This window comes from Mytilus galloprovincialis, chromosome 5 (assembly GCF_965363235.1).
Source record: "Mytilus galloprovincialis chromosome 5, xbMytGall1.hap1.1, whole genome shotgun sequence".
Lineage (NCBI taxonomy): Eukaryota > Metazoa > Mollusca > Bivalvia > Mytilida > Mytilidae > Mytilus > Mytilus galloprovincialis.
In genome coordinates, this window is record NC_134842.1 from 50,931,600 (window position 1) to 50,956,740 (window position 25,141).

General features: G+C 35.9%; 1 long non-coding RNA gene and 24 other non-coding genes across 25 annotated transcripts in view; 19 read left to right on the top strand and 6 right to left on the bottom strand.

Annotated features, from left to right (window-relative positions):
* LOC143075996 (uncharacterized) overlaps positions 1-25,141 on the top strand; it is a 284,414-nt gene that overhangs the window by 73,457 nt on the left and 185,816 nt on the right. The gene's annotated exons all lie outside the window — the stretch shown is intronic.
* Trnag-ucc (transfer RNA glycine (anticodon UCC)) lies at positions 643-714 on the top strand. The gene has a single exon. It is a non-coding gene; the product is annotated as a tRNA-Gly (tRNA).
* Positions 2,719-2,791, bottom strand: Trnav-aac (transfer RNA valine (anticodon AAC)). Its single transcript has one exon. It is a non-coding gene; the product is annotated as a tRNA-Val (tRNA).
* On the top strand, positions 3,165-3,236 carry Trnap-cgg (transfer RNA proline (anticodon CGG)). Its single transcript has one exon. It is a non-coding gene; the product is annotated as a tRNA-Pro (tRNA).
* Positions 4,700-4,771, top strand: Trnag-ucc (transfer RNA glycine (anticodon UCC)). The gene has a single exon. It is a non-coding gene; the product is annotated as a tRNA-Gly (tRNA).
* On the bottom strand, positions 7,181-7,253 carry Trnav-aac (transfer RNA valine (anticodon AAC)). The gene has a single exon. It is a non-coding gene; the product is annotated as a tRNA-Val (tRNA).
* On the top strand, positions 7,627-7,698 carry Trnap-cgg (transfer RNA proline (anticodon CGG)). Its single transcript has one exon. It is a non-coding gene; the product is annotated as a tRNA-Pro (tRNA).
* Positions 9,165-9,236, top strand: Trnag-ucc (transfer RNA glycine (anticodon UCC)). Its single transcript has one exon. It is a non-coding gene; the product is annotated as a tRNA-Gly (tRNA).
* Trnag-ucc (transfer RNA glycine (anticodon UCC)) lies at positions 9,484-9,555 on the top strand. The gene has a single exon. It is a non-coding gene; the product is annotated as a tRNA-Gly (tRNA).
* On the top strand, positions 11,375-11,446 carry Trnap-cgg (transfer RNA proline (anticodon CGG)). Its single transcript has one exon. It is a non-coding gene; the product is annotated as a tRNA-Pro (tRNA).
* Trnag-ucc (transfer RNA glycine (anticodon UCC)) lies at positions 12,921-12,992 on the top strand. The gene has a single exon. It is a non-coding gene; the product is annotated as a tRNA-Gly (tRNA).
* Trnag-ucc (transfer RNA glycine (anticodon UCC)) lies at positions 13,240-13,311 on the top strand. Its single transcript has one exon. It is a non-coding gene; the product is annotated as a tRNA-Gly (tRNA).
* Positions 13,644-13,716, bottom strand: Trnav-aac (transfer RNA valine (anticodon AAC)). Its single transcript has one exon. It is a non-coding gene; the product is annotated as a tRNA-Val (tRNA).
* Trnap-cgg (transfer RNA proline (anticodon CGG)) lies at positions 14,090-14,161 on the top strand. Its single transcript has one exon. It is a non-coding gene; the product is annotated as a tRNA-Pro (tRNA).
* Positions 15,636-15,707, top strand: Trnag-ucc (transfer RNA glycine (anticodon UCC)). The gene has a single exon. It is a non-coding gene; the product is annotated as a tRNA-Gly (tRNA).
* Trnag-ucc (transfer RNA glycine (anticodon UCC)) lies at positions 15,955-16,026 on the top strand. The gene has a single exon. It is a non-coding gene; the product is annotated as a tRNA-Gly (tRNA).
* Trnav-aac (transfer RNA valine (anticodon AAC)) lies at positions 16,360-16,432 on the bottom strand. Its single transcript has one exon. It is a non-coding gene; the product is annotated as a tRNA-Val (tRNA).
* Trnap-cgg (transfer RNA proline (anticodon CGG)) lies at positions 16,806-16,877 on the top strand. Its single transcript has one exon. It is a non-coding gene; the product is annotated as a tRNA-Pro (tRNA).
* Trnag-ucc (transfer RNA glycine (anticodon UCC)) lies at positions 20,460-20,531 on the top strand. The gene has a single exon. It is a non-coding gene; the product is annotated as a tRNA-Gly (tRNA).
* Trnav-aac (transfer RNA valine (anticodon AAC)) lies at positions 20,864-20,936 on the bottom strand. Its single transcript has one exon. It is a non-coding gene; the product is annotated as a tRNA-Val (tRNA).
* Positions 21,310-21,381, top strand: Trnap-cgg (transfer RNA proline (anticodon CGG)). Its single transcript has one exon. It is a non-coding gene; the product is annotated as a tRNA-Pro (tRNA).
* Trnag-ucc (transfer RNA glycine (anticodon UCC)) lies at positions 22,855-22,926 on the top strand. Its single transcript has one exon. It is a non-coding gene; the product is annotated as a tRNA-Gly (tRNA).
* Trnag-ucc (transfer RNA glycine (anticodon UCC)) lies at positions 23,174-23,245 on the top strand. The gene has a single exon. It is a non-coding gene; the product is annotated as a tRNA-Gly (tRNA).
* Positions 23,579-23,651, bottom strand: Trnav-aac (transfer RNA valine (anticodon AAC)). The gene has a single exon. It is a non-coding gene; the product is annotated as a tRNA-Val (tRNA).
* Positions 24,024-24,095, top strand: Trnap-cgg (transfer RNA proline (anticodon CGG)). Its single transcript has one exon. It is a non-coding gene; the product is annotated as a tRNA-Pro (tRNA).

The following is a 25,141-nucleotide window of genomic DNA, read 5'->3' on the forward strand; positions in this document are numbered from 1 at the left end:
TATTGCCAGCCGTATATGCGTAATGTGAATCTTTGACTTTTAAAAGAGACATTTTTACAATTATGGAAAATATTTGCTTTAGATATTAGATTTGATATGTTTAATAACTATATATTTGTCTGACAATTCTTTGAGATAATATTTTAACCGTGTGTAAGATTATATATAAAAAAAAAGGAAAAAAGGAGAAAAAAGAAGAAAAAAAGAAAAAAAATGAATGATAGAGTAAGAATGAGGAAGCCAAAGAGTATAAGGACTTGATGTTTTCTATTACATATGTAAATATTGTAAAAATGAGATGATGAGATGAAGTTGAATAAATATATACAAGATAAAAAAAAAAAGCATGGTTGCCTTCCAAGCAGTCGATCCGGGTTCGACTCCCGGCCGACGCACGTAATTTTTGTTTGGATTTGATGGAATCAAATAGCATGTTCCTTACACGAGTTGACGAACATTCGGAAATGTAGTGTTTCTTTATTTGCGAGAGAGCTTGTTTTCATATCTTTTTGTCTAACTTAACTCCAATAGGTTAAGATACAATTTGCTATAAAACTTCAAATATATGAAGCTTTATATATTGATGGGTAATGAACTCGAATGCGATATATATCTAAGAAAATTTAAACAGGTGTAATTATGGCGTCGGTGGTGTAACGGTTAGCATGGTTGCCTTCCAAGCAGTCGATCCGGGTTCGACTCCCGGCCGACGCATGAATTTTTTATATTGAATGAAATTTATTGCCTGTAGACGTCATTTGAAAAAAAAAAAATATTCTGACCATTCCGATTCATGTTGTCTCAGTGCTTCCACAACTTTTTAATAGAAGCACCCCAGTGATTTCAAATTTCGGACTACTCGGCATACCGGCATTAATTTCATCTCTTTACCAATCCAAGTTGATACAACTAAACCATTTGGACCAGTAGTGCTGAGACGTTAAGCACGTTATTGCGTCAATACCGTGTAATCAACCAGTCCACACTCATTAACAGCTTTTCTATAAAATCATAACACCCAAATTATGTAAATTTTATATCCATAGATGAGACAGGTAAATACTATTCCGAAAAATACTACAAATTATTTTATCATATCTAACATTAGTCTAAAATAAGGACAAAATATTGACAAAAACGTCAAAAATATGCGTGTCAGACGTAACAGACTATACGAATTTTAACTTTAGCAGGGGTGTTTGTGTTCTTCAAAACTGTGTTATATCCGCAAAAATTCAAATGAATGATATGCTTTATATATAAAGTATTAAAATATTATTGAATATGCGTTCTTGTAACTATCAACGCTATTTTTGGCAAAAACAAATAGTGCTCATTATGGTCAGATTTAAGAAAATGTTAAGTTATCAAAATTTATAGATTTTAAAATATAAGATTATATGAAATTTCGTTGGTGTAAATTATGTTCATAAAAGTGCATATATAGACCATTTCAAAATAAATTTTTTGCAGCACTCACACCACATGTAAAAATGTAACGGCTTCTGCCAAATGTCTTGCAAGATGTCCAATGTCGGATTTCGCCGCTTTTTACACACAAGCTGTCATTTTTGGCGTTATTTATGAAAAATTTAGATTTGTTGAATGCTAAATAGTGCTTTTCCATAATTGTGCTTTAACTCTACGAAACAGCTACATACTTTTTGATAGTTTGCGTAGTCAAAACGATTTCGTTTTCAAAGACATGAAATGTCTTGCAAGTTTGTCCACTGGACGATTTTCATACGTTTTCAACGTTTTCGATTCGAGACGCTATTTATGGTGGATCATCTGTATATATTTCCTCAGATAGAATTTTCTCAATAGTAAGATACTATCAACAAGACCACAAAGAATACAAAGAATTCCGATCACTGGGGTTGTTTTAGATGAGGTTCTTAAGTTGTGAAAAAAGTTGTGTATTACGCGAGGATAAAAATCAAATTTTCAAATTTTGGAAGCGTAAAACTGCGATTTTTTTATTTCTCTGCAATTAGATTCATATGTATTGAACTTTAAAGTGAAAATAAAATTGGGTCTGAAGATAGCTATATACCTCTCCATATCTTACAAAGCTTGTAAACATATGAGATGAATATAATTAACCTTTTATTTTCTGACAATCGTTTCATTTCTTAATCTTATTGTTCCGTGATTAAAGAAAGATAAAGTAAAATGAAATTTGTAAGCAAGACCCGTTTAACTTGTAATTCCCAACTTAATTAATTAAAATAAAATACATATCTTTTTCCTTTTCGGATCTAAATAGGGAAACATAGCATTTTGTTACGCTATATGTCAATTGGTCTCTGGTAGACAGTTGTCTCATTAGCACTCATCATACCGTATATATATCTTCTCATTTCATATAGACTTATGCATTACCCAAATACGATATATTTTATTGTTTGTTGATTACGTTACTTTCAGTGGGAAATATTTCATGCATATTCAGTACAACCAAACCTTAAAGAGTATCCTTATTGATGTGCAAAATAAAAATTGCAAGCGAAATAAAAACTTATCCCTATTTAAAATCATTAATCGCCGTAAAACGTAAACATTTGACGTTACCATTTGAGACGCAATATCGTGCGTAACGTCTGAACAACTTTTGACACTAACTGTAGTAATCTTGAAACAAGTAAAACAGACAGCAAACTGTTTGAACGTTGATGCCATTTAAAATTGGCCATTCTTCAAGACAGCAAAAATAGATGTTTCCGCTGAGGATTGAACTCAGGACCTTCCGCGTGTTAAGCGGATGTGATAACCACTACACCACGGAAACCTTGGGGATCTAAGCGTGAATTTAAGCTTAAAACCATGACGGAAATCAACGGCACAGCATTGCAGCTCAGGCATATCAACAGTTGACCTAATTGATGGTTAACTTAACTTCTGTCGGCAGACAAACGCTATTTTAACATATGTCGTCTTTCTTTTGTATTCGAAATCTCAAATTGATCCAACACGTAGTGTATACTTTAATTTTTAGTTATTCCTGTCACATAGAAACCGTTCTTAATTTGCAATCGATAGCTACAATTTGTCAATAAAAATAACATATTCTAGAGATTGGAATACTTGTTCACTGTCTTGGTACAATGTGGTATGTGATATGAAATTATTTATAATCTATTTAATTTCACTAAGCAGTGTCAGGCTCGTTGGTCTAGTGGTATGATTCTCGCTTCGGGTGCGAGAGGTCCCGGGTTCGACTCCCGGACGAGCCCTAATTTTTGGCATTGCAAAAGGATCCGCTCATTTAACATCAAATCGCGAAACTGAGGTACCAATGATGTAAGGCCACAATTTGGAGAATCACGGAAGCACAAATATACAAGCAGCGTAATATCGTTACCCATCTGGTCTTCCCGTCCTCATCAATGTCAGCCTGCAAAATGGGCTATAGACATTACTCGTGATACAACTTAAAAGGGAGTCTCCAACCATGTACAGTATATTCATTCAACTGGTCAATTTCCTACCATAGAGGTGTCATGGATACTAGAATATAAATGGTCTTGATCATGTTAATCTTTTGGGCCTCGGTGGATTTTGCTTCGCTTCTTTCGTAAAATAGTAGTAATGTACTTCAGCCGTATCTATCCTGCTTTAATTATGACACGTTGTCGTTACCGTGGTGATTGCGTCTCATTCTTCGTCCAGGGATTCCTGACTGCGGATCGATGTTAACATTCCGGTCTCCGGTAAGTCAGACTACACCCATTGCATAATGACCCCCACGGTTCTAGAAAGGATATCATTTGATAGAAGTAATAAGACTGGCACTAACACCATGTCGTGGTATACAATTTCGACGCTAAAGATTGGTAATCTCTCTCTCTCTCTCTCTCTCTCTCTCTCTCTCTCTCTCTCTCTCTCTCTCTCTCTCTCTCTCTCTCTTATCCATCTGTTGCTGGATTTTGTCCTATTCTTTTTGAGATTCTAAATTTCACCCTTTCAATCCGCTATCCAAAAGTTATATTTGCGTCATCGTTATCGCCCTCTTATGAACTGTATTTTTTCTTTAATGTTATCATGAATTTCATACATTTTCTTATAAGTTTATATTTCGCCTCGGGCAATTATACTGTTCGTGTCGTCATCATGTAAACATATGTTCACCGGTCTTTGTTTCGTATACAGTGTATAACCTAAACATTCGGGAAAGCAAATTCCCTATTGTTTTTCCGTCTATCTTGTTCCGTTCAGCAGACTTTATCTCCAATTCTTCCTCCCAGAAAACATTTTCTTCAAATAGTGGTTTAGAGAATGTAACATATGTTCGAAGATTAATTACGCCCCTCAGTAATTGATTCGTATTTCCACTACAAATTAGCATAACCTACAACAAGTGTACGATACTGTTAAATTAATTGCACAATGATGAGACAAAGAATTAAACTTTCAGGACCTCTTAAAGTTTCAACTTTGGATAATTTCTATACCGTATCAATTACGGAATAATTGGCATCAGCTATCATGTACTATGTAGCAGTGTAGAAGAAAATATTTTGTTAGCATGGGGAAATTTTAAAGAAATAGACATCATAAGATATATATATCAATATCATTAAAGTTGTTATATTTTTTTTTTTAATCTAGCCTGCATATATGCATTGCCACGTAATTCAATAAACTGGCTGTATACGTCTGTGCTATAAGAAAGAATTTCGTTCACATCAGTAACATGGCGTCGGTGGTGTAACGGTTAGCATGGTTGCCTTCCAAGCAGTCGATCCGGGTTCGACTCCCGGCCGACGCACGTAATTTTTGTTTGGATTTGATGGAATCAAATAGCATGTTCCTTACACGAGTTGACGAACATTCGGAAATGTAGTGTTTCTTTATTTGCGAGAGAGCTTGTTTTCATATCTTTTTGTCTAACTTAACTCCAATAGGTTAAGATACAATTTGCTATAAAACTCCAAATATATGAAGCTTTATATATTGATGGGTAATGAACTCGAATGCGATATATATCTAAGAAAATTTAAACAGGTGTAATTATGGCGTCGGTGGTGTAACGGTTAGCATGGTTGCCTCGGAAAAAAAGTCGAGTGGACCTTTTCATGACAAGACGTTGTTTTTGTACAGTGAAAATATTGCTCTATAATAAGTTATTGCTCGGATTACCAAGCTGAAATATGGAATAGTAACATTCTTACTTGTTTTAGTAGTAAGTTTTTTTCATTGATATTGGAAAAACCGTCTTTATTAACTGTTTTAAATATTGTAAATACTGTTGGATTGAAAGAGGCTACCCGAGGGTGAATTTCATTATTGTTTTGAATTATATATACAATGGAGAGACTTCCATCTTTATTGATGAGTAATATAGAAAGTGCATGCGAACAATTTCGTAATATTTCTTTTACTGTTCATGGTGAAAATGACAGAGCTCGTATATCAATAGTTTTTACGAATCAAGATAACAATAAAACTAAAAGGAAATCAAAGTCTACCGTCAATCGTGACCAAAAACGGATGAAAGAATATAACAATGATAATGTAAATATTTCTAATATTGAGAATCATGCAGATGTGATTTGTTCAGATACATGTAGTTCATCTGAAAATAATCATATACCGAGTGAAAAGGTATCGACGAATACCTCCGATGTGATGGATTTTGACGATAACCCGTGTGAGGCCTCCGCTTCTACAGTTAACATTGATAATATAGAAAGTCTTAATATAGAACTGTCAATAGATACAGGTAATGAATTGCCTATGTCACCAACCTGTTTACCGAGTAAAATTATAAACAATGGAAATAAAAGTAAACAAATAGTATCTGTTGATATAATTGAAAAGAATAAGTGTGCCGTAGATGAAGATAATTTATTATCAAAATGTATAATGAGTAAAGCGAATAACAGTGATATTGTATCTACTCCATCAACACGTGATAAAGTGAAAGAACATAATAAAAACATACAAGATAGTAAATATATTCATAAAATTGTTTTAAAACAAAACCGAAGTGGTATGGACATATTAATTGGAAAAACGCAAAGAGGACGTCTTGTATTATTTCATATGGACCATAAAGAGTTTGAAGTTCTCCTTCGCGGTGAACGAGATTATCGTACATTTAACAAAGTGGTAACCGACGATTTTAAAGATGTAAGAACAACAAAACTGATGACTGATACAGTGCGTCAAGGAATATTAGAGATGGAAAAACTTGTGAAAAATAAAAAACTGTAACAGTTTATTTTTTGAGTATTTTATAATTTCTTTTTGTAGTGAGAATTGTGTATGTTTCTGTGAGAAAATGGGGGGAAATGCTTTTGCTGAATAATGATAATTATATTGTGATGTTGTTTGCTTGTCTTATTATTGCTGATAATTGACTTCATATTTAATTCTTTTGATTATATTTGCGTTGTGGAATGGATACCAGCCCTTTGCGATTTTTTTTTTCGATTGTATCATTGTTCGTCATATATTCGACAATAAGACTGTAGAAACAATTAACTCTTTAATTTTTTCATTGTATTCTGTGTAAGCTTTTTATTATTTTGAATGTATGAGCTGAATGTTAGATTAGAAAGAGATTGAATATGATATATAAATTGATATATATAGATAAATATGAGTATACAAAAGTTGATAATCAGACAATCATGTTCGTGACAAATATTTCACGCAATATATAATTAATGTTTCAAATATGATTCATTTCAGAGAAAAGACAATAACTAATGGCTATGTTTTTACTTTTGTGTAATTCAAACTGTGATATGTATATATGAATTGTGAATATAATAAAGATAAAAAAAAAAGCATGGTTGCCTTCCAAGCAGTCGATCCGGGTTCGACTCCCGGCCGACGCATGAATTTTTTATATTGAATGAAATTTATTGCCTGTAGACGTCATTTGAAAAAAAAAAATATTCTGACCATTCCGATTCATGTTGTCTCAGTGCTTCCACAACTTTTTAATAGAAGCACCCCAGTGATTTCAAATTTCGGACTACTCGGCATACCGGCATTAATTTCATCTCTTTACCAATCCAAGTTGATACAACTAAACCATTTGGACCAGTAGTGCTGAACAACTTTTGACACTAACTGTAGTAATCTTGAAACAAGTAAAACAGACAGCAAACTGTTTGAACGTTGATGCCATTTAAAATTGGCCATTCTTCAAGACAGCAAAAATAGATGTTTCCGCTGAGGATTGAACTCAGGACCTTCCGCGTGTTAAGCGGATGTGATAACCACTACACCACGGAAACCTTGGGGATCTAAGCGTGAATTTAAGCTTAAAACCATGACGGAAATCAACGGCACAGCATTGCAGCTCAGGCATATCAACAGTTGACCTAATTGATGGTTAACTTAACTTCTGCCGGCAGACAAACGCTATTTTAACATATGTCGTCTTTCTTTTGTATTCGAAATCTCAAATTGATCCAACACGTAGTGTATACTTTAATTTTTAGTTATTCCTGTCACATAGAAACCGTTCTTAATTTGCAATCGATAGCTACAATTTGTCAATAAAAATAACATATTCTAGAGATTGGAATACTTGTTCACTGTCTTGGTACAATGTGGTATGTGATATGAAATTATTTATAATCTATTTAATTTCACTAAGCAGTGTCAGGCTCGTTGGTCTAGTGGTATGATTCTCGCTTCGGGTGCGAGAGGTCCCGGGTTCGACTCCCGGACGAGCCCTAATTTTTGGCATTGCAAAAGGATCCGCTCATTTAACATCAAATCGCGAAACTGAGGTACCAATGATGTAAGGCCACAATTTGGAGAATCACGGAAGCACAAATATACAAGCAGCGTAATATCGTTACCCATCTGGTCTTCCCGTCCTCATCAATGTCAGCCTGCAAAATGGGCTATAGACATTACTCGTGATACAACTTAAAAGGGAGTCTCCAACCATGTACAGTATATTCATTCAACTGGTCAATTTCCTACCATAGAGGTGTCATGGATACTAGAATATAAATGGTCTTGATCATGTTAATCTTTTGGGCCTCGGTGGATTTTGCTTCGCTTCTTTCGTAAAATAGTAGTAACGTACTTCAGCCGTATCTGTCCTGCTTTAATTATGACACGTTGTCGTTACCGTGGTGATTGCGTCTCATTCTTCGTCCAGGGATTCCTGACTGCGGATCGATGTTAACATTCCGGTCTCCGGTAAGTCAGATTTGTGTTTCCTCCCAGACAGACTACACCCATTGCATAATGACCCCCACGGTTCTAGAAAAGGATATCATTTGATAGAAGTAATAAGACTGGCACTAACACCATGTCGTGGTATACAATTTCGACGCTAAAGATTGGTAATCTCTCTCTCTCTCTCTCTCTCTCTCTCTCTCTCTCTCTCTCTCTCTCTTATCCATCTGTTGCTGGATTTTGTCCTATTCTTTTTGAGATTCTAAATTTCACCCTTTCAATCCGCTATCCAAAAGTTATATTTGCGTCATCGTTATCGCCCTCTTATGAACTGTATTTTTTCTTTAATGTTATCATGAATTTCATACATTTTCTTATAAGTTTATATTTCGCCTCGGGCAATTATACTGTTCGTGTCGTCATCATGTAAACATATGTTCACCGGTCTTTGTTTCGTATACAGTGTATAACCTAAACATTCGGGAAAGCAAATTCCCTATTGTTTTTCCGTCTATCTTGTTCCGTTCAGCAGACTTTATCTCCAATTCTTCCTCCCAGAAAACATTTTCTTCAAATAGTGGTTTAGAGAATGTAACATATGTTCGAAGATTAATTACGCCCCTCAGTAATTGATTCGTATTTCCACTACAAATTAGCATAACCTACAACAAGTGTACGATACTGTTAAATTAATTGCACAATGATGAGACAAAGAATTAAACTTTCAGGACCTCTTAAAGTTTCAACTTTGGATAATTTCTATACCGTATCAATTACGGAATAATTGGCATCAGCTATCATGTACTATGTAGCAGTGTAGAAGAAAATATTTTGTTAGCATGGGGAAATTTTAAAGAAATAGACATCATAAGATATATATATCAATATCATTAAAGTTGTTATATTTTTTTTTTTAATCTAGCCTGCATATATGCATTGCCACGTAATTCAATAAACTGGCTGTATACGTCTGTGCTATAAGAAAGAATTTCGTTCACATCAGTAACATGGCGTCGGTGGTGTAACGGTTAGCATGGTTGCCTTCCAAGCAGTCGATCCGGGTTCGACTCCCGGCCGACGCACGTAATTTTTGTTTGGATTTGATGGAATCAAATAGCATGTTCCTTACACGAGTTGACGAACATTCGGAAATGTAGTGTTTCTTTATTTGCGAGAGAGCTTGTTTTCATATCTTTTTGTCTAACTTAACTCCAATAGGTTAAGATACAATTTGCTATAAAACTCCAAATATATGAAGCTTTATATATTGATGGGTAATGAACTCGAATGCGATATATATCTAAGAAAATTTAAACAGGTGTAATTATGGCGTCGGTGGTGTAACGGTTAGCATGGTTGCCTTCCAAGCAGTCGATCCGGGTTCGACTCCCGGCCGACGCATGAATTTTTTATATTGAATGAAATTTATTGCCTGTAGACGTCATTTGAAATAAAAAAATACTCTGACCATTCCGATTCATGTTGTCTCAGTGCTTCCACAACTTTTTAATAGAAGCACCTCAGTGATTTCAAATTTCGGACTACTCGGCATACCGGCATTAATTTCATCTCTTTACCAATCCAAGTTGATACAACTAAACCATTTGGACCAGTAGTGCTGAACAACTTTTGACACTAACTGTAGTAATCTTGAAACAAGTAAAACAGACAGCAAACTGTTTGAACGTTGATGCCATTTAAAATTGGCCATTCTTCAAGACAGCAAAAATAGATGTTTCCGCTGAGGATTGAACTCAGGACCTTCCGCGTGTTAAGCGGATGTGATTTTTTTTTTTTATCTTTATTATAATCCACAATTCATATATACATATCACAGTTTTAGTTACACAAAATTGAAAACATTGCCATTAGTTATTGTCCTTTCTCTGAAACGAATCACATTTCAAACATTATCTATATAGCGTGAAATATTTGTCACGAACATAATTGTCTGATTATTTACTTTCGATACTCATATTTATATACATATACATATCATTATTATAGAAAAATATCATATCCCTATACTTATATTCAACCTCTATCTAATCTTCCACTCATCTCATACATTCACAACTATTTAAAGCTTACACAGAATACAATGAAAAATCAAAAGAGTTAGATGTTTGTACAGTCTTATTGCCCGAAATATGACATAAAATGTTACAATCGAAATAATAGTTCGCACAGGGCTGGTCTCCATTCCACAACGCAAATAAAATCGAAAGTATTAAAATTAAGGCAATTATCAGCAATTATAAGACAAGCAAACAACATCACAGTATAATTATCATCGTTCAGCAAAAGCTTTTTCTCACATTTTCTCACAGAAACATACCCACTTTCTCTCTACAAAAACAAATTACAAAATATCAATAAAAAAATTACAGTCTTTTCATTTTCACAACTTTTTCCATCTTCAATATACCTTCATTCACTTCATCATTCATAAATGGTGTTGTTCGTACATCTTCAAAATCCTCGGTTAGCACTTTGTTATATCTAGAGTACTCATGTTCCCCGGGAAGGAGAAGTTCAAAATTTTTACCACTCATATGAAACAATACCAGACGTCCTCTTTCCGTTTTTCCAATCAACATGTCCATACCGCTCCGGCTTTTTTTAAAAACAATTTTCCTTATAATTCCACTTTCTGGTACTTTTCTATTATGTTCTTTCACTTTATCACATGATTGTGCACCTGGTGACGTAGTGGAAACAATATCGCTATTATTCTTTTTACTAATTGTACATTTTGTTACTAAATTGTCTCCTTCTACGGTACACTTATTCTTTTCAATTCTATCAACAGTTAAGCGGATGTGATAACCACTACACCACGGAAACCTTGGGGATCTAAGCGTGAATTTAAGCTTAAAACCATGACGGAAATCAACGGCACAGCATTGCAGCTCAGGCATATCAACAGTTGACCTAATTGATGGTTAACTTAACTTCTGCCGGCAGACAAACGCTATTTTAACATATGTCGTCTTTCTTTTGTATTCGAAATCTCAAATTGATCCAACACGTAGTGTATACTTTAATTTTTAGTTATTCCTGTCACATAGAAACCGTTCTTAATTTGCAATCGATAGCTACAATTTGTCAATAAAAATAACATATTCTAGAGATTGGAATACTTGTTCACTGTCTTGGTACAATGTGGTATGTGATATGAAATTATTTATAATCTATTTAATTTCACTAAGCAGTGTCAGGCTCGTTGGTCTAGTGGTATGATTCTCGCTTCGGGTGCGAGAGGTCCCGGGTTCGACTCCCGGACGAGCCCTAATTTTTGGCATTGCAAAAGGATCCGCTCATTTAACATCAAATCGCGAAACTGAGGTACCAATGATGTAAGGCCACAATTTGGAGAATCACGGAAGCACAAATATACAAGCAGCGTAATATCGTTACCCATCTGGTCTTCCCGTCCTCATCAATGTCAGCCTGCAAAATGGGCTATAGACATTACTCGTGATACAACTTAAAAGGGAGTCTCCAACCATGTACAGTATATTCATTCAACTGGTCAATTTCCTACCATAGAGGTGTCATGGATACTAGAATATAAATGGTCTTGATCATGTTAATCTTTTGGGCCTCGGTGGATTTTGCTTCGCTTCTTTCGTAAAATAGTAGTAACGTACTTCAGCCGTATCTGTCCTGCTTTAATTATGACACGTTGTCGTTACCGTGGTGATTGCGTCTCATTCTTCGTCCAGGGATTCCTGACTGCGGATCGATGTTAACATTCCGGTCTCCGGTAAGTCAGATTTGTGTTTCCTCCCAGACAGACTACACCCATTGCATAATGACCCCCACGGTTCTAGAAAAGGATATCATTTGATAGAAGTAATAAGACTGGCACTAACACCATGTCGTGGTATACAATTTCGACGCTAAAGATTGGTAATCTCTCTCTCTCTCTCTCTCTCTCTCTCTCTCTCTCTCTCTCTCTCTCTCTCTTATCCGTCTGTTGCTTGATTTTGTCCTATTCTTTTTGAGATTCTAAATTTCACCCTTTCAATCCGCTATCCAAAAGTTATATTTGCGTCATCGTTATCGCCCTCTTATGAACTGTATTTTTTCTTTAATGTTATCATGAATTTCATACATTTTCTTATAAGTTTATATTTCGCCTCGGGCAATTATACTGTTCGTGTCGTCATCATGTAAACATATGTTCACCGGTCTTTGTTTCGTATACAGTGTATAACCTAAACATTCGGGAAAGCAAATTCCCTATTGTTTTTCCGTCTATCTTGTTCCGTTCAGCAGACTTTATCTCCAATTCTTCCTCCCAGAAAACATTTTCTTCAAATAGTGGTTTAGAGAATGTAACATATGTTCGAAGATTAATTACGCCCCTCAGTAATTGATTCGTATTTCCACTACAAATTAGCATAACCTACAACAAGTGTACGATACTGTTAAATTAATTGCACAATGATGAGACAAAGAATTAAACTTTCAGGACCTCTTAAAGTTTCAACTTTGGATAATATCTATACCGTATCAATTACGGAATAATTGGCATCAGCTATCATGTACTATGTAGCAGTGTAGAAGAAAATATTTTGTTAGCATGGGGAAATTTTAAAGAAATAGACATCATAAGATATATATATCAATATCATTAAAGTTGTTATATTTTTTTTTTTTTTTAATCTAGCCTGCATATATGCATTGCCACGTAATTCAATAAACTGGCTGTATACGTCTGTGCTATAAGAAAGAATTTCGTTCACATCAGTAACATGGCGTCGGTGGTGTAACGGTTAGCATGGTTGCCTTCCAAGCAGTCGATCCGGGTTCGACTCCCGGCCGACGCACGTAATTTTTGTTTGGATTTGATGGAATCAAATAGCATGTTCCTTACACGAGTTGACGAACATTCGGAAATGTAGTGTTTCTTTATTTGCGAGAGAGCTTGTTTTCATATCTTTTTGTCTAACTTAACTCCAATAGGTTAAGATACAATTTGCTATAAAACTTCAAATATATGAAGCTTTATATATTGATGGGTAATGAACTCGAATGCGATATATATCTAAGAAAATTTAAACAGGTGTAATTATGGCGTCGGTGGTGTAACGGTTAGCATGGTTGCCTTCCAAGCAGTCGATCCGGGTTCGACTCCCGGCCGACGCATGAATTTTTTATATTGAATGAAATTTATTGCCTGTAGACGTCATTTGAAATAAAAAAATACTCTGACCATTCCGATTCATGTTGTCTCAGTGCTTCCACAACTTTTTAATAGAAGCACCTCAGTGATTTCAAATTTCGGACTACTCGGCATACCGGCATTAATTTCATCTCTTTACCAATCCAAGTTGATACAACTAAACCATTTGGACCAGTAGTGCTGAACAACTTTTGACACTAACTGTAGTAATCTTGAAACAAGTAAAACAGACAGCAAACTGTTTGAACGTTGATGCCATTTAAAATTGGCCATTCTTCAAGACAGCAAAAATAGATGTTTCCGCTGAGGATTGAACTCAGGACCTTCCGCGTGTTAAGCGGATGTGATAACCACTACACCACGGAAACCTTGGGGATCTAAGCGTGAATTTAAGCTTAAAACCATGACGGAAATCAACGGCACAGCATTGCAGCTCAGGCATATCAACAGTTGACCTAATTGATGGTTAACTTAACTTCTGCCGGCAGACAAACGCTATTTTAACATATGTCGTCTTTCTTTTGTATTCGAAATCTCAAATTGATCCAACACGTAGTGTATACTTTAATTTTTAGTTATTCCTGTCACATAGAAACCGTTCTTAATTTGCAATCGATAGCTACAATTTGTCAATAAAAATAACATATTCTAGAGATTGGAATACTTGTTCACTGTCTTGGTACAATGTGGTATGTGATATGAAATTATTTATAATCTATTTAATTTCACTAAGCAGTGTCAGGCTCGTTGGTCTAGTGGTATGATTCTCGCTTCGGGTGCGAGAGGTCCCGGGTTCGACTCCCGGACGAGCCCTAATTTTTGGCATTGCAAAAGGATCCGCTCATTTAACATCAAATCGCGAAACTGAGGTACCAATGATGTAAGGCCACAATTTGGAGAATCACGGAAGCACAAATATACAAGCAGCGTAATATCGTTACCCATCTGGTCTTCCCGTCCTCATCAATGTCAGCCTGCAAAATGGGCTATAGACATTACTCGTGATACAACTTAAAAGGGAGTCTCCAACCATGTACAGTATATTCATTCAACTGGTCAATTTCCTACCATAGAGGTGTCATGGATACTAGAATATAAATGGTCTTGATCATGTTAATCTTTTGGGCCTCGGTGGATTTTGCTTCGCTTCTTTCGTAAAATAGTAGTAACGTACTTCAGCCGTATCTGTCCTGCTTTAATTATGACACGTTGTCGTTACCGTGGTGATTGCGTCTCATTCTTCGTCCAGGGATTCCTGACTGCGGATCGATGTTAACATTCCGGTCTCCGGTAAGTCAGATTTGTGTTTCCTCCCAGACAGACTACACCCATTGCATAATGACCCCCACGGTTCTAGAAAAGGATATCATTTGATAGAAGTAATAAGACTGGCACTAACACCATGTCGTGGTATACAATTTCGACGCTAAAGATTGGTAATCTCTCTCTCTCTCTCTCTCTCTCTCTCTCTCTCTCTCTCTCTCTCTCTCTCTTATCCGTCTGTTGCTTGATTTTGTCCTATTCTTTTTGAGATTCTAAATTTCACCCTTTCAATCCGCTATCCAAAAGTTATATTTGCGTCATCGTTATCGCCCTCTTATGAACTGTATTTTTTCTTTAATGTTATCATGAATTTCATACATTTTCTTATAAGTTTATATTTCGCCTCGGGCAATTATACTGTTCGTGTCGTCATCATGTAAACATATGTTCACCGGTCTTTGTTTCGTATACAGTGTATAACCTAAACATTCGGGAAAGCAAATTCCCTATTGTTTTTCCGTCTATCTTGTTCCGTTCAGCAGACTTTATCTCCAATTCTTCCTCCCAGAAAACATTTTCTTCAAATAGTGGTTTAGAGAATGTAACATATGTTCGAAGATTAATTACGCCCCTCAGTAATTGATTCGTATTTCCACTACAAATTAGCATAACCTACAACAAGTGTACGATACTGTTAAATTAATTGCACAATGATGAGACAAAGAATTAAACTTTCAGGACCTCTTAAAGTTTCAACTTTGGATAATATCTATACCGTATCAATTACGGAATAATTGGCATCAGCTATCATGTACTATGTAGCAGTGTAGAAGAAAATATTTTGTTAGCATGGGGAAATTCTAAAGAAATAGACATCATAAGATATATATATCAATATCATTAAAGTTGTTATATTTTTTTTTTTTTTTAATCTAGCCTGCATATATGCATTGCCACGTAATTCAATAAACTGGCTGTATACGTCTGTGCTATAAGAAAGAATTTCGTTCACATCAGTAACATGGCGTCGGTGGTGTAACGGTTAGCATGGTTGCCTTCCAAGCAGTCGATCCGGGTTCGACTCCCGGCCGACGCACGTAATTTTTGTTTGGATTTGATGGAATCAAATAGCATGTTCCTTACACGAGTTGACGAACATTCGGAAATGTAGTGTTTCTTTATTTGCGAGAGAGCTTGTTTTCATATCTTTTTGTCTAACTTAACTCCAATAGGTTAAGATACAATTTGCTATAAAACTTCAAATATATGAAGCTTTATATATTGATGGGTAATGAACTCGAATGCGATATATATCTAAGAAAATTTAAACAGGTGTAATTATGGCGTCGGTGGTGTAACGGTTAGCATGGTTGCCTTCCAAGCAGTCGATCCGGGTTCGACTCCCGGCCGACGCATGAATTTTTTATATTGAATGAAATTTATTGCCTGTAGACGTCATTTGAAATAAAAAAAATACTCTGACCATTCCGATTCATGTTGTCTCAGTGCTTCCACAACTTTTTAATAGAAGCACCTCAGTGATTTCAAATTTCGGACTACTCGGCATACCGGCATTAATTTCATCTCTTTACCAATCCAAGTTGATACAACTAAACCATTTGGACCAGTAGTGCTGAACAACTTTTGACACTAACTGTAGTAATCTTGAAACAAGTAAAACAGACAGCAAACTGTTTGAACGTTGATGCCATTTAAAATTGGCCATTCTTCAAGACAGCAAAAATAGATGTTTCCGCTGAGGATTGAACTCAGGACCTTCCGCGTGTTAAGCGGATGTGATAACCACTACACCACGGAAACCTTGGGGATCTAAGCGTGAATTTAAGCTTAAAACCATGACGGAAATCAACGGCACAGCATTGCAGCTCAGGCATATCAACAGTTGACCTAATTGATGGTTAACTTAACTTCTGCCGGCAGACAAACGCTATTTTAACATATGTCGTCTTTCTTTTGTATTCGAAATCTCAAATTGATCCAACACGTAGTGTATACTTTAATTTTTAGTTATTCCTGTCACATAGAAACCGTTCTTAATTTGCAATCGATAGCTACAATTTGTCAATAAAAATAACATATTCTAGAGATTGGAATACTTGTTCACTGTCTTGGTACAATGTGGTATGTGATATGAAATTATTTATAATCTATTTAATTTCACTAAGCAGTGTCAGGCTCGTTGGTCTAGTGGTATGATTCTCGCTTCGGGTGCGAGAGGTCCCGGGTTCGACTCCCGGACGAGCCCTAATTTTTGGCATTGCAAAAGGATCCGCTCATTTAACATCAAATCGCGAAACTGAGGTACCAATGATGTAAGGCCACAATTTGGAGAATCACGGAAGCACAAATATACAAGCAGCGTAATATCGTTACCCATCTGGTCTTCCCGTCCTCATCAATGTCAGCCTGCAAAATGGGCTATAGACATTACTCGTGATACAACTTAAAAGGGAGTCTCCAACCATGTACAGTATATTCATTCAACTGGTCAATTTCCTACCATAGAGGTGTCATGGATACTAGAATATAAATGGTCTTGATCATGTTAATCTTTTGGGCCTCGGTGGATTTTGCTTCGCTTCTTTCGTAAAATAGTAGTAACGTACTTCAGCCGTATCTGTCCTGCTTTAATTATGACACGTTGTCGTTACCGTGGTGATTGCGTCTCATTCTTCGTCCAGGGATTCCTGACTGCGGATCGATGTTAACATTCCGGTCTCCGGTAAGTCAGATTTGTGTTTCCTCCCAGACAGACTACACCCATTGCATAATGACCCCCACGGTTCTAGAAAAGGATATCATTTGATAGAAGTAATAAGACTGGCACTAACACCATGTCGTGGTATACAATTTCGACGCTAAAGATTGGTAATCTCTCTCTCTCTCTCTCTCTCTCTCTCTCTCTCTCTCTCTCTCTCTCTCTCTCTTATCCATCTGTTGCTGGATTTTGTCCTATTCCTTTTGAGATTCTAAATTTCACCCTTTCAATCCGCTATCCAAAAGTTATATTTGCGTCATCGTTATCGCCCTCTTATGAACTGTATTTTTTCTTTAATGTTATCATGAATTTCATACATTTTCTTATAAGTTTATATTTCGCCTCGGGCAATTATACTGTTCGTGTCGTCATCATGTAAACATATGTTCACCGGTCTTTGTTTCGTATACAGTGTATAACCTAAACATTCGGGAAAGCAAATTCCCTATTGTTTTTCCGTCTATCTTGTTCCGTTCAGCAGACTTTATCTCCAATTCTTCCTCCCAGAAAACATTTTCTTCAAATAGTGGTTTAGAGAATGTAACATATGTTCGAAGATTAATTACGCCCCTCAGTAATTGATTCGTATTTCCACTACAAATTAGCATAACCTACAACAAGTGTACGATACTGTTAAATTAATTGCACAATGATGAGACAAAGAATTAAACTTTCAGGACCTCTTAAAGTTTCAACTTTGGATAATTTCTATACCGTATCAATTACGGAATAATTGGCATCAGCTATCATGTACTATGTAGCAGTGTAGAAGAAAATATTTTGTTAGCATGGGGAAATTTTAAAGAAATAGACATCATAAGATATATATATCAATATCATTAAAGTTGTTATATTTTATTTTTTTTTTAATCTAGCCTGCATATATGCATTGCCACGTAATTCAATAAACTGGCTGTATACGTCTGTGCTATAAGAAAGAATTTCGTTCACATCAGTAACATGGCGTCGGTGGTGTAACGGTTAGCATGGTTGCCTTAGAAAAAAGTCGAGTGGACCTTTACATGACAGGACGTTGTTTTTGAGTACAGTGAAAATATTACTCTATTATAAGTTATTGCTCGGATTACCAAGCTAAAATATGGATTTATAATATTCTAACTTGTTTTAGAAGTAAGTTCTTTTCATTGATATTGGAAACCCCGTCTTTATTAACTGTTTGAAATGTTGTAAATATTTTTGGATTGAAAGAGGCTACCCGAGGGTGAATTGTATAACTGTTTTTAATTATATTTATAATGGAGAGACTTCCAGCTTTACTGTTGAAAACTATAGAAAATGCATGCGAACAATTTCGTAATATATCATTTACTGTGCATGGTGAAAATGACAGAGCCCGTATATCTGTAGTTTTTACAAATGAAGATAATACTAAAAGTAAAAGAAAATCAAATTCTACCGTAAATCGTAATAAAAAACGGATGAAAGAATATAACAATGACAATGTAAATATTGAGAATATTGAGAATCCTACAAATGTGATTTGTTCAGACCGTTCATCTGAAATAATTCAAATAACGAATGAAGAGGTATCGACAAATACCTTAGATATAATGGACTTTGACGATAACCCGTCTGTGGCCTCTGGTACTACAGGTAACATCGAAGTTATAGAGAGTCCGAATATAGAACTGTCGATCGATACAGGTAAAGAATGGTCTATGTCACCAACCTGTTTAACAAGTAAAAGTGTAAACAATGTGAATGAAAATAAACATAGAGTATCAGTTGGGAGAATTGAAAATAATAAATGCAACGGAGACGAAGATAATTTATTATCAAACTGTACAATTAGTCAAGCAAATAACAGTAATATTGTATCTACTCCGTCAACATGTGACAAAGTGAAAGAACATAATAAAACTTTACAAGCTAGTAGATTTATTTATAAAATTGTTTTAAAACAAAACCGAAGTGGTATGGACATATTAATTGGAAAAACGCAAAGAGGACTTCTGATATTATATCATATGGGCCATAAAAATGTTGAAATTGTCAATCGCGGGGAACGAGATTACCGGTTATTGAACAAAGTGGTAACCGAGGATTTTAAAGATGTTAGAACAACAAAACTGATGACTGATGCAGTCCGTCAAGGAATACTGGAGATTGAAAACCTGGCTTGTGGAAATAAAAAACTGTAAAATTTGTTTAAGTATTTTATAATTTGTTTTTGTAATGAGAAGTGTGTATGTTTCTGTGAGAAAATGGGAAAAAATGTTTTTGCTGAATTATGATAATTAGATTGTGATTTTGTTTGCTTGTCTTATTATTGCTGATAATTGACTTAATATTTAATACTTTTGAATTTATTTGCATGGTGGAATGGAGACCAGCCCTTTGCGATCTTTTATTTCGATTGTATCAATTTTCGTCATATGTAGGACAATAATACAGTACCGTACAAACACTAAAACTCTTTAATTTTTTCATTGTATTCGGTGTAGGCTTTTATAATTTCAATGTATGAGCAGAATGGTAGATTAGAATGAGATTGAATATAAATATAGGGATATGATGTTGTTCCATAGAAAATGATAGACATATATGTAAATATGAGTATACGAAAGTTGATATTAATCAGATAATTATGTTCGTGACAAATATTTCACGCAATATAGATAATTTTGCAAATATGATTCATTTTCAGAGAAAGGACAATAAATAATTAAAATGTTTTTATGTTTGTGTAATTGAAACTGTGATATGTATATATGAATTGTGAATATAATAAAGATAAAAAAAAAAAAAAAGCATGGTTGCCTTCCAAGCAGTCGATCCGGGTTCGACTCCCGGCCGACGCACGTAATTTTTGTTTGGATTTGATGGAATCAAATAGCATGTTCCTTACACGAGTTGACGAACATTCGGAAATGTAGTGTTTCTTTATTTGCGAGAGAGCTTGTTTTCATATCTTTTTGTCTAACTTAACTCCAATAGGTTAAGATACAATTTGCTATAAAACTTCAAATATATGAAGCTTTATATATTGATGGGTAATGAACTCGAATGCGATATATATCTAAGAAAATTTAAACAGGTGTAATTATGGCGTCGGTGGTGTAACGGTTAGCATGGTTGCCTTCCAAGCAGTCGATCCGGGTTCGACTCCCGGCCGACGCATGAATTTTTTATATTGAATGAAATTTATTGCCTGTAGACGTCATTTGAAAAAAAAAAATATTCTGACCATTCCGATTCATGTTGTCTCAGTGCTTCCACAACTTTTTAATAGAAGCACCCCAGTGATTTCAAATTTCGGACTACTCGGCATACCGGCATTAATTTCATCTCTTTACCAATCCAAGTTGATACAACTAAACCATTTGGACCAGTAGTGCTGAACAACTTTTGACACTAACTGTAGTAATCTTGAAACAAGTAAAACAGACAGCAAACTGTTTGAACGTTGATGCCATTTAAAATTGGCCATTCTTCAAGACAGCAAAAATAGATGTTTCCGCTGAGGATTGAACTCAGGACCTTCCGCGTGTTAAGCGGATGTGATAACCACTACACCACGGAAACCTTGGGGATCTAAGCGTGAATTTAAGCTTAAAACCATGACGGAAATCAACGGCACAGCATTGCAGCTCAGGCATATCAACAGTTGACCTAATTGATGGTTAACTTAACTTCTGCCGGCAGACAAACGCTATTTTAACATATGTCGTCTTTCTTTTGTATTCGAAATCTCAAATTGATCCAACACGTAGTGTATACTTTAATTTTTAGTTATTCCTGTCACATAGAAACCGTTCTTAATTTGCAATCGATAGCTACAATTTGTCAATAAAAATAACATAGTCTAGAGATTGGAATACTTGTTCACTGTCTTGGTACAATGTGGTATGTGATATGAAATTATTTATAATCTATTTAATTTCACTAAGCAGTGTCAGGCTCGTTGGTCTAGTGGTATGATTCTCGCTTCGGGTGCGAGAGGTCCCGGGTTCGACTCCCGGACGAGCCCTAATTTTTGGCATTGCAAAAGGATCCGCTCATTTAACATCAAATCGCGAAACTGAGGTACCAATGATGTAAGGCCACAATTTAGAGAATTACGGAAGCACAAATATACAAGCAGCGTAATATCGTTACCCATCTGGTCTTCCCGTCCTCATCAATGTCAGCCTGCAAAATGGGCTATAGACATTACTCGTGATACAACTTAAAAGGGAGTCTCCAACCATGTACAGTATATTCATTCAACTGGTCAATTTCCTACCATAGAGGTGTCATGGATACTAGAATATAAATGGTCTTGATCATGTTAATCTTTTGGGCCTCGGTGGATTTTGCTTCGCTTCTTTCGTAAAATAGTAGTAACGTACTTCAGCCGTATCTGTCCTGCTTTAATTATGACACGTTGTCGTTACCGTGGTGATTGCGTCTCATTCTTCGTCCAGGGATTCCTGACTGCGGATCGATGTTAACATTCCGGTCTCCGGTAAGTCAGATTTGTGTTTCCTCCCAGACAGACTACACCCATTGCATAATGACCCCCACGGTTCTAGAAAAGGATATCATTTGATAGAAGTAATAAGACTGGCACTAACACCATGTCGTGGTATACAATTTCGACGCTAAAGATTGGTAATCTCTCTCTCTCTCTCTCTCTCTCTCTCTCTCTCTCTCTCTCTCTCTCTCTTATCCATCTGTTGCTGGATTTTGTCCTATTCCTTTTGAGATTCTAAATTTCACCCTTTCAATCCGCTATCCAAAAGTTATATTTGCGTCATCGTTATCGCCCTCTTATGAACTGTATTTTTTCTTTAATGTTATCATGAATTTCATACATTTTCTTATAAGTTTATATTTCGCCTCGGGCAATTATACTGTTCGTGTCGTCATCATGTAAACATATGTTCACCGGTCTTTGTTTCGTATACAGTGTATAACCTAAACATTCGGGAAAGCAAATTCCCTATTGTTTTTCCGTCTATCTTGTTCCGTTCAGCAGACTTTATCTCCAATTCTTCCTCCCAGAAAACATTTTCTTCAAATAGTGGTTTAGAGAATGTAACATATGTTCTAAGATTAATTACGCCCCTCAGTAATTGATTCGTATTTCCACTACAAATTAGCATAACCTACAACAAGTGTACGATACTGTTAAATTAATTGCACAATGATGAGACAAAGAATTAAACTTTCAGGACCTCTTAAAGTTTCAACTTTGGATAATTTCTATACCGTATCAATTACGGAATAATTGGCATCAGCTATCATGTACTATGTAGCAGTGTAGAAGAAAATATTTTGTTAGCATGGGGAAATTTTAAAGAAATAGACATCATAAGATATATATATCAATATCATTAAAGTTGTTATATTTTATTTTTTTTTTTAATCTAGCCTGCATATATGCATTGCCACGTAATTCAATAAACTGGCTGTATACGTCTGTGCTATAAGAAAGAATTTCGTTCACATCAGTAACATGGCGTCGGTGGTGTAACGGTTAGCATGGTTGCCTTCCAAGCAGTCGATCCGGGTTCGACTCCCGGCCGACGCACGTAATTTTTGTTTGGATTTGATGGAATCAAATAGCATGTTCCTTACACGAGTTGACGAACATTCGGAAATGTAGTGTTTCTTTATTTGCGAGAGAGCTTGTTTTCATATCTTTTTGTCTAACTTAACTCCAATAGGTTAAGATACAATTTGCTATAAAACTTCAAATATATGAAGCTTTATATATTGATGGGTAATGAACTCGAATGCGATATATATCTAAGAAAATTTAAACAGGTGTAATTATGGCGTCGGTGGTGTAACGGTTAGCATGGTTGCCTTCCAAGCAGTCGATCCGGGTTCGACTCCCGGCCGACGCATGAATTTTTTATATTGAATGAAATTTATTGCCTGTAGACGTCATTTGAAATAAAAAAAATACTCTGACCATTCCGATTCATGTTGTCTCAGTGCTTCCACAACTTTTTAATAGAAGCACCTCAGTGATTTCAAATTTCGGACTACTCGGCATACCGGCATTAATTTCATCTCTTTACCAATCCAAGTTGATACAACTAAACCATTTGGACCAGTAGTGCTGAACAACTTTTGACACTAACTGTAGTAATCTTGAAACAAGTAAAACAGACAGCAAACTGTTTGAACGTTGATGCCATTTAAAATTGGCCATTCTTCAAGACAGCAAAAATAGATGTTTCCGCTGAGGATTGAACTCAGGACCTTCCGCGTGTTAAGCGGATGTGATAACCACTACACCACGGAAACCTTGGGGATCTAAGCGTGAATTTAAGCTTAAAACCATGACGGAAATCAACGGCACAGCATTGCAGCTCAGGCATATCAACAGTTGACCTAATGATGGTTAACTTAACTTCTGCCGGCAGACAATCGCTATTTTAACATATGTCGTCTTTCTTTTGTATTCGAAATCTCAAATTGATCCAACACGTAGTGTATACTTTAATTTTTAGTTATTCCTGTCACATAGAAACCGTTCTTAATTTTCAATCGATAGCTACAATTTGTCAATAAAAATAACATATTCTAGAGATTGGAATACTTGTTCACTGTCTTGGTACAATGTGGTATGTGATATGAAATTATTTATAATCTATTTAATTTCACTAAGCAGTGTCAGGCTCGTTGGTCTAGTGGTATGATTCTCGCTTCGGGTGCGAGAGGTCCCGGGTTCGACTCCCGGACGAGCCCTAATTTTTGGCATTGCAAAAGGATCCGCTCATTTAACATCAAATCGCGAAACTGAGGTACCAATGATGTAAGGCCACAATTTAGAGAATCACGGAAGCACAAATATACAAGCAGCGTAATATCGTTACCCATCTGGTCTTCCCGTCCTCATCAATGTCAGCCTGCAAAATGGGCTATAGACATTACTCGTGATACAACTTAAAAGGGAGTCTCCAACCATGTACAGTATATTCATTCAACTGGTCAATTTCCTACCATAGAGGTGTCATGGATACTAGAATATAAATGGTCTTGATCATGTTAATCTTTTGGGCCTCGGTGGATTTTGCTTCGCTTCTTTCGTAAAATAGTAGTAACGTACTTCAGCCGTATCTATCCTGCTTTAATTATGACACGTTGTCGTTACCGTGGTGATTGCGTCTCATTCTTCGTCCAGGGATTCCTGACTGCGGATCGATGTTAACATTCCGGTCTCCGGTAAGTCAGATTTGTGTTTCCTCCCAGACAGACTACACCCATTGCATAATGACCCCCACGGTTCTAGAAAGGATATCATTTGATAGAAGTAATAAGACTGGCACTAACACCATGTTGTGGTATACAATTTCGACGCTAAAGATTGGTAATATCTCTCTCTCTCTCTCTCTCTCTCTCTCTCTCTCTCTCTCTCTCTCTCTCTCTCTCTCTCTCTCTCTCTCTTATCCATCTGTTGCTGGATTTTGTCCTATTCTTTTTGAGATTCTAAATTTCACCCTTTCAATCCGCTATCCAAAAGTTGTATTTGCGTCATCGTTATCGCCCTCTTATGAACTGTATTTTTTCTTTAATGTTATCATGAATTTCATACATTTTCTTATAAGTTTATATTTCGCCTCGGGCAATTATACTGTTCGTGTCGTCATCATGTAAACATATGTTCACCGGTCTTTGTTTCGTATACAGTGTATAACCTAAACATTCGGGAAAGCAAATTCCCTGTTGTTTTTCCGTCTATCTTGTTCCGTTCAGCAGACTTTATCTCCAATTCTTCCTCCCAGAAAACATTT